The sequence below is a fragment of the Pinus tabuliformis genome, chromosome Q, assembly GCF_031772625.1.
Source record: "Pinus tabuliformis cultivar Carrire ecotype Pingquan chromosome Q, CPIR1, whole genome shotgun sequence".
In the NCBI taxonomy this organism is placed as follows: domain Eukaryota; kingdom Viridiplantae; phylum Streptophyta; class Pinopsida; order Pinales; family Pinaceae; genus Pinus; species Pinus tabuliformis.
In genome coordinates this window covers 1,272,631,877-1,272,641,784 of record NC_142296.1, presented here as the reverse complement: position 1 = coordinate 1,272,641,784, position 9,908 = coordinate 1,272,631,877, and the positions used below count along the sequence as shown (strand labels likewise).

At 33.9% G+C, this 9,908-nt stretch overlaps 1 pseudogene; it reads right to left on the bottom strand.

Moving 5' to 3' along the window:
* Positions 1–342: 342 nt before the first annotated feature.
* LOC149224485 (calmodulin-like protein 3 pseudogene) lies at positions 343–927 on the bottom strand (annotated as a pseudogene).
* Positions 928–9,908: the final 8,981 nt, after the last annotated feature.

The window sequence follows — 9,908 nt, the reverse complement described above, 5'->3', positions numbered from 1 at the left end:
GCATGCAATAGCTATACACTATACACAAAACACCGGCAGTGGGTTGTGGCTCTATCTACACATCATGTTACAAAAGTCTTCACAACATCCAAAACTGAGATTTTGTTTTCCTGCAAATTTTGCATTTCACGTCACAGGAGCAAAAATTGCATCTTTTAAAAATGATACCAAAATAAAAATAGCATTAAAAACAATCACATCGATTTAGAAGGACAATATAAGATGGCATTTGTCTGCAGGTCCTATGTTGCCAATAGTTATAACGTCTCCGCGTTTAGTTTTGTAATATTAATTTTTTAATTGGACTTGAATGGTTTACATACTTGAGAACCGCCGTGCTCACTAATCTTTATACTTCATCATAATCTTGAATTCATTGAAGTCGAGAAGCCCATTGGAATCCAAATCAAATTTAGAAATCATTTTTTCGCAGTTACCCAAATCTCTGCCCGCACCCAATCCGAGATTGTGAAGAATCTGTTGCAGTTCCTCAGAAGAGATGTACCCATCTCTGTTTATATCAAACACTTTGAATGCTTCCATCAGATGATCAGGCGGTTCAGGCCCCTCCTCCTGATCGCTACTTAATCCAACGTCCTTGCACAGCGATTTGTATAATGAAATAAACTGCTCGAATTTGAGACTGCCATCCTCGCTGGTAGATAGTGGACCAACAACGGATTCTACATCTTCATCAGACATGTCTAATCCGAGCTTGTTTAAGAAGACACAGAACTCCACGATTGTGAGCTTACCGTCGCCATTTTCATCCACAGCATCGTAGATTCTCCGGACCCTCGCAGCTTCAGATGGGCTTTCTAATTTAATATGATCAGTATGGGTTTGGTCATTTAGAACATATAAATCGCCTGAGGAACTGTTGCCTTCGCTCTGTTTACAGAGAAAATTTCTGGAGCCATGAGACATTTTGGTTCTGATTACCGGCCTTGCAGTAACGGGATCCTTCCAAATCGATTGAAAAATACACTCTGGGAGCCTGAAGATCAGGGGGAATGAATGAATACATACACGAAAAAGCTATTACATGCAATAAATTTACAATTTGGGAATAGGTATTAAATGAGCTGGACTGTATATATCTCATTAGGTAACTGACCAGTCAAAATCCTAAAATCCAACGGTAAAATATACAGCCCAGCCCATTTAATGCCTATTGGCAAACTAATTATTTTCAACGTATTAACATGGTCCGTAAATTAAATGTAGATAAGGCTGTTCTTTATGGGGTAATGCCAGCGAGATTTGAGACCCAATTGCTTAAACTGTGCAATATTCAGCGACAATGATTCAAATGGTAACAGTCGAAGTCCAATTCTGGCATTGCATGCCGCGATTTATTTTATTACTGGGCGCAATTAACGGTCACATAACGGTCCTTGGACCAGGTCGCGGGTAACGGGTGTCTAATTACTGACAGATTTTATCACAGTGGAGACTGCACGGTGAATAGCGTGCGGGCGTTGAAGATTATTTTTGGGCTGTATTCTAACTGTTATACGTTTTTAGGGATTTTAAGGCATATTTTTCAATGAAATTTGTTTTTCGTCAGGAATCCGTTGGAATCTGAATCTATTGGAATCCTCGATTTGATTTTGTGAATTTTGTGGAGTTTGATAATGTGAAATCTGTATAATCAATTTGATTGCGTGAATTTTGTGGAGTTTGATTTTGTGAAATCTTTATAATCAATTTGATTGTGTGAATTTTGTATAGTTTAATTCTGTCAACTCTGTATAGTTTGAATTTTTTGAGAATTTTAAAGTTAAACTTTTGTATCTATTTAAAATCAGATTTAAAAATAGAATTCAATAAAAAATATTTTATGGAATCTTTATTAAAATTTTAAAATAAATAATTAAATATCAGATTATTTTTCATATAATAATATATTAAATAATTTATATATAAATGAAATTTTATTGCAATTCAAAACATGTTATATTGAGATCATATAAACTTATTGCAATTCAAAACATATGTTGATTAAACAATTTTAATCAATACAAAATATACTAAATCAATACAAAATATTGGAAAAAGAAATATACTAAATCAACAAAAAATATTGGAAAAAGAAATATCACGATTTCAGGTGTATTTCATATATGTAAATAAAAATAGGTTAAATCAATATAAATTATTTAATAAAAAATTATGATCATCTTTATTCCAATATTTTAAATTAATAAAAATTATTATCATAATTTTATTTATATTTTATATTTTTAAATTTGCTTATATGTATGTTTGTTTAGATCTATTTTAATTCTGGATTTACCAAACATTTTAGAGGGATCAATTTTTTTCACTTTAAAAGAGGTTTGCATTTCAAGAGATTTGGTTTATTTCGATTCTTGGTAGATGCAGAGTAAGTTGGTTTAATTCCCCTTTAAATAGTTTATATTCGACACGAATACCATAAGTTATGAGATCAAAAACTACCAATAACTTGAGCAAATCAAATTTACACTACCCAACAAAATTAATAAAAAAAAATAACAATAATGCAGAAACTTTATTTTTATTATTTTCATTTAAAATTAATTATTTTTAACACATACCTAAAAATTAATAAAATAATAATAATAACTTCAAAATTTATTTTTATATTTTTATTTGAAGTTAATTTTATTTTAATATAGGTTTTTTTACTGAGTCAAAATATTTATGTAAGAGTTTCAACACTTGCATCATATTGGATCGGGTCTTTGTGCGCACCCACTTATTAACCTCACAGCTTTATTTCTAAGACTTTCATTTCCCTTTTTAAATAGGTTATATTCCACATAAATACCATAAATCCATACATGATTTATGAGTTCCAAAATTATTAATAATTTAAGCAAATCAAATTTACCTTAACTACCCAAAAAAAATTAATAATAAAAATTAATCATAACTTAAATTTTTTATTTTTATTTGCAATTATTTGCAATTATTTCTTTTTTAACCGATACTTAAAAATTAATAAAAATAACTTCAAATTTTTATTTATTTTTTTTAAATAAATTATTGTTATTTTTATTTTATTTTTCGCTAAATCAAAATATTACATATAGCTAAAAAATTAGTTTAAAATAACAGTTCCCAAACAGAGGATTGATTGAATGTTTACGGTTATGACAGTGGAAGAAATGGTTTTAACTACTCCTGTCTTCAATCCTCCTTAGAATTGCTTAATGCATTTTGAGTGATTGTTTCGTATTCCCCGCTCCCTTAAAACGGTGAAAAGTTGGGACCGCAAATAAAAGGAAACGGTAAGTGGAACATTTTTTTGTTCGGAACGAAAAAAGCTTTATATTATATAAGAAATATAAGAGTCTAAATTTACACGAACGGTAAGAGGAACATCTTATACAGGCCTATTTTTGTGATAACAAATTTTAGAATTTCCTTTTTAGATGTTCGAAATCTCCAGTCAAATCAAAAAATATAAAATGATTAAAATTGCTAATATAATTTATCATGAAGTTTTTATTGTGTAAATAGGTTATATTTATTTAGAATATTTAGGGTTTTGTGATTCATAATGATGAATGATAATTTTTCTCAATTAATTTAATATTGTTTTAGCGGTTAATGTTTCAAATTCTTAATTGTGGTTCATCATCATGACATGGTTCTACATAAATACCATGAGTCAATATTATGGGTTTTGAAAACTCAGAGTCCCAAAAACATTGTTAATTTGACCAAGTTAAAATGTTTAGAGGACAAGACATTATAATATATCTTCCATAAATATGTATTTTAAAGCACAAAAAATCACATTCTTGATTGAAATTATATCGTTTGATTAGGTGAAAAAAACTTTTGAAATAGAAGTTTTAGAGTTTTGATTTAATTATCAGCAATTATTAGGTGGATGGTGAGGATTTAACCTCCACTAAATATTCTTTAATAATATTCATAGACCAAAGGTTGAGATTAAATCTCTTAAGATGCAAAAGTCTTTTAGAGTGAAAAGAGAATTGATCTCTCTCGGTGGTCAAGGTTGGTTTATCTGGTTGCACTAGTTTCAATTTTAAATCAATAGTTTAGAACCATTCATGTTGAGAGAAATTTTTGGATGAAACTGTGTGGAGGATGTTTTATCCTCCACTAAGTTCCATCTGAAAATTACCTTCAATATGAATAACTGTAGAAATATACACTCTCTCATCATTCATGTTGGAAACATTCACGAAAAAATACAAGAGATAAATAAGTGTGAGATACACATAAATACATTCATTAATAAAGCTTGATTTCATCTTCCAATATATCTTTAGGACTCCTCATGACTCTTCACATTCACTTGTGGCATTTATAATTATTTTAAATCAATAATTTAGAATCATTCATGTTGGAAACAGTCACCAAAATACACAAGAGATAGATAAATGTGAGATCCATTTTTTATATGATACACATAAATACATTCTTTAATGATGCTTGGTTTCATCTTCCGAGAGGTATTTTGGAGCCCTTATGGCCCTTCACATTCACTTGTGGCTTTTCACCTTCCACACAAGTGAATAACCCAAATTTACATAACCTCTAGGGATTATGTTCCCAACATTCCCCCCTTAATTCGAAGGGGTTTATGGGAGCCTAAGGGAAGAGTTGAAATATGAAGATGGATCGCATCTAATGGTTCGATATGCTCTTTGAATCTAGTGTTTTAAGGAAGACCACAACCAAATGGGTAGTAGAACCAAAAATTTTATATTGATGGTAGTTTAGGGAAGACCACAAACCAAAAGGGTAACAAAAGCCAAAGTCTTCTACTAGTTGTGGTTCAAGGCTAACCATTAACACTAGAACTTGGCTCAGAGCAGTTCCTGGAACAATTTTGAATCTCACTGGAAGTCGATGTCTTCTATGAAATGGAAGTGCTCCCTAGTGATAGTTTAAAGATGATCAAAAACTACGAAAAGGTGGTTTGAAGATGACCACAGAACTTGTTCTAGTAGAAGCAATAAGTCTTCTACGAAGTGGCGGTTTAAAGAAAACCACAAACCAATTGGTGCTCATGGAACATGAGTCTGTCTCTAGCTACAACTTCAACTCTATTTTAGGTTGAATCTATATCTAGATTTCTAGCTTTGGTTTTGGTCATGGCTCAAGATAACTCTATATCTAGGATGTTTCTATGGTTTTGGTTGTCGCTCAGGCTCGCTTGATATGACTTTGAAACAAGTAGCCAACTCTCAATTCCCCCTGTCAAATACAAGGTTAGAAGATTAAAATATCTCCACTCTAAGACATGTCAATACTCGAGAATGAATTCTATGGTATTATTGATATATCTTCTTGGTTGTTGAAAACCATTGTCAAGAAGTTATCCATCCAAGGTGACTCTTTTCTCTTGCAACAGTCTTGTGACTAGAACATCTATTTGAATGACGAGTATATTTTACATAATCACTCACAAGGGTAAAGATAAAAACATTGATATTTTAGGTGACCAACTCCATTTTGGCATTTAAGAATCTAATGAGGATGTAAATGTAAATGTGGAACAAGTGAAAATGAGATTTCTTGAAGAAACCCAACACTCTAGAATTGAAATGGTTTGGAGTAGTCTAGAATGTGAAAGGTCACTTCCTTTTCATATCAAATACTAGTTTTGTGCTTGTTGTTGATGACTTCATCCCAAGGTCTAATGATGGACTTGGGAAGTGCAAGCAGAACTTGTGCATATTCATATGAATCTACTACAGAGATGGTGTCATTGACTTGATCAAGTGTTAAATGCTTACAGGATGCTTTCTCATACTCAAAAAAGAGAGTTATTCTTAACAAGAACTAGTTCAAAATGTTGAATATTTTGTTGTAATCCATCTTGTTAGAGCTAAGATTCAAGCTTGAGAAACTTGATTTTCTACTTTGCATCTTTTAAATGGGATTGAACATCAGTAGTACTCCATCAATTTGAGCCATTTTACAAAAATTCAGGCTAAGCGTATTAAAGGTGACGGCTTCAACTAAAAATGCATTGATTTAGTCCCGGGGGGAAACTCAAATGGTGATTGAAGAAATGTGAAATATGTGAAAGCTAAGAGATCCAAGGTTCAAATCCCCCCAGTTGTGACCTGGTTTACAGAGAGGAGGACAGGTTGCATAACCCCAGAGGTTTACTAGTAGTTACGTGTCAGCTGGGCTATTGGGTTACTCTGGGATATAAAAAAAAAATTGTACCTATTTACAATGCAACTTAAATGGTAGACTTTAAAAAAAAAAAAAAATTCAAGTTACAAACATTTGCACCAAATAACCCTTTTCTCAATGTTTCACAAGAAAAAGTGTCAATATGTAAAGAGTTCTTGTGCTTTTATGATAGGCATTTCTCACGACACTTTGATAACATTTTCTATGTAACATCATCATAAACATGGCCTCTGACCTTGATTTCGATACCTGAAAAGGGGTTATTCTAAGATAAATATCTATATAGACATTATTCTCAAAGAGGATATGAAAGCATGCATGAAATACACATTAGAGGATTTGTGGTCTGCTGGCAACAAAAAAGCAACAAAATATTCAAATGAAAGAAACTCTATAGATGTTCAACTAGAAGCAAAACTCCCAATAGAAATTACATAAGCGAAGGATGTTTAAAAGTCAATGCTACCAAGACAAAGAAAGGGGGTAAAGTGATTTCACTTGTAAAAGCTACAAAAGGATCAATTGTCCATCAAAGTGGTCCACCTTGTGATTTCCAAGCTAGTAGGCATAAGCTTATAGAAAATTTTCTCTCTTGTGGTAAAGATCATTTATAAATAGACAAGAGAATATCTTTACAGCTTTTGTGGGGTACTTGTGTTGTGTGAAGGTTCTAACTGTGCAATTCTTGGGGAGGTTGTAGTCCCTGTGTCTAAAGGAGAAGTTGCAATAGCGGCATCTAAGAATAGGCTCATTGACTATGACTACAATGTGACTAAGTGAACATTTTGATTGATAATCAAATTGATTACTATGAAGTTGAGGGAAATTCATGGATTCCAGAAGAGGAAAAGCAACTATTGTGAAAGAAACAAGAAGAAATTAAAGAAGTAGATTAAGCTCATCAAAATAGACTTGTTTTCACCTTCAACTTAGTTCGTAAGGTTGTGATCACTGAGAAAGAATTAGTGGGAAACTGAGATAGGGGATGAAATGAAAGCACAAGAGTAGCAAGAAGATAAGCAGGAGGAGCAACACATGGAGATGAAGACACAAAACATCATATTGTGGCTCACTTTTAATTCTTGAGATAAAACTTGCAATTGTATAAAGGCAAATCCAAATATAAAGATCTATCATTTTTTAGAGTCACAAATAATTTTTAAATTCAAGCATTCAATTTGGGTCTCAAACATTTTGTCAATGAGAAATAAGTCATGAGAAAAGAGAGAAAAAATAAAAGAACAAAATTAGTATTTTTGTCTCACATTAATTTATGTGCAGGTACAATAGGACACAACAAATCAGGGCAAACATGTCAACTTGCATCACGATCCAAGTCATCAATTCAATCACTACAAGTAGGCCCAAGTGGCATCTATGCACCATCTCCCATTTACCTTCATCATCCATTACATGCCATCTCCTTCCCATGTGTTTTCTACAATTTCCCCGAACTGCTACACGAAAGTCTTATATTGCTACAAGAAAGCCTAATTTAAGAAAAAGCTAAAGATCAAGAAAAATTTTAATATCTAGTTTGAGAAAATACACTAGGGGAATCCTAGCAAGTAGTTTTTCCATCATCATGTAACACAACTTGAGTGTTCCCCTATTTTCCACCTCCTTTCACCCTGTAGCAAGCCCACTTCCTCCATTTTTCCATCTTGGTCACAAAAAAATCCCTCTCCATCAACATCACCTCCTTTTCCATGAATTATCAAGTCACCCTACCACTTCAAAAGAATTTTTTTTAGTGAGAATGAGGGACTTTTGTGCCCTCTATAGTAGACTACACCATCATGTAGTACACTACAGAAATCCCACAGGAAAAAGTTCCAGATCAGTAGAATTATACTTGAAGATGATCATAACCTCCAGTAGCTCAGCATCTCTAGAAACTAACTCCAACTTTGATGAAATGGTCCTGAGCAACCACAGAATCCCTTGTAGGTTGTTAAAGGATTAATTTTTCACTACACATCATGTTGAAGGCACCTGCAAATTGACAAATAACACCTTCCAACACCATCAAAGGTAAACGTAAGGTATGAAACCTCTATCACTCGCTCTTTGAATTCATTTAAGCATAGGGAAAAATGTATTTAATGCAAAATGGACGGTTCAAATAGCCCAGACTAAATGGTAGTAGTCTCAGCCAAATTAATAGTTAACTCCCCTTTATCTAAAAATTTACTCCCACGTGTGAGAAAGAGAAAATAAGACAAACCATTGACACTTCAAAAAAATGGTCGTTACCGTTAATGATGAGCAGTTGAGGTGGAAATATGAGCAACCATCATGAGTATTTATGTGGGTAGGTAGGTCAGCTCAATTTTATGTGATGATCCTGTGGTGAAGTAAAATTATAAGTGCGGACACGAACGAATTTGTCTAGCTCGATAATGGGTCTAGCCACAACAAATACATTCTATGGAATATTTCCTTAGGTTAGAATCAATCAAGAGGGCCTACCTCTTGGTCGCTTATCCTGCTTGATGATGTCCTCGCTTGCTCGCTCCAGCAATCTCTCGCTTCCTTCTTCAAGCTCCTGAAACAAATAAACAACAACAGCACACAAACATAATAATAGACAAATTGTAATTCAACCTACTTAACAAATCAAGAAACATTAAGACATGAATATGTAATATTACAAAACATGTAGGAAATCAATTGATAGTTGCATATATTAATATCAAAGAGAGATTACAACCATTCGTCTTGACGTTGCAATCTTCCTCTGACAAGACCAGGTTCCCACACACTTCTGCTAGCATTCCACGATGACTTCAAACAACAATAGTTTAAAAGCTCTTCCCTTTAGGCTTCACTCCAAATCAAAACACACTTCTCCCTCACACAACTAGATAGCTACAACTAGTAATAGCTTGCTTGTCTACTCCAAAATAGCATCAACACTTTGCAACTATAACACTCACACTTAGCCAAAAACTATCAACTGTGACTCGTTTGTGCTTGGGAAGAAGGGAGGTTTATATAGGAAATATGGATGGGAGATGGATCCTCTTCTCATGGGAGAAGGACTTATCCCTTGAGGTAGTTCCATCATTATAGGGCAAAGGAGCCCAAACTGTCATCCTCGACCCCATCCGGCAAAACCATTTACCAGACTTCTGTTACGAAGCTTCTAGAGCTGGAAGCTTCGACTCTAATTTAAAAAACTTTCCATAAAAGGACCAGCGCGATTGAGACACAGCCCAGTCACTCCGGTCGGTGCGAGGAGTAGTGCTAATCTCTACACGTTTGCGCGGGGGAGACAAAGGCCATTAGTGTTGGTCATGTAAATTGGGAAAAACAGAAGTTTCAGGGGAAATGGTGCAAAAGGGAATGATCTGCTCATGAAGAGGGGACATAATGGGAGTTTCTTCATGAAGGAAAAGCATGCGGGGTTCACTGTAGAGGTCCTCCAGGATCAAGGAACGGGGAGTACAGGGACAGTGACAAAATGTTGTGTAACATATGCCCCCTAAAACGTGAAGGTCGAACTGGAGTGAGGGATGAAATACTTTATAAATTAGTGCGGGGAACCAGTCTATTGTCGAAAAACCTACAAGCGAGTACAGATACATATACATAAATAGAGATCTTTGTCAAATGATACATGAATCATGGCATAGATGCAGCCATCCAGAGAATGATCATGTAAATGGATCCAGGTATGGGCGCAACCATCCGTCAAAGAGGATCATAATGAAACCAAGGTATGGTCGCAG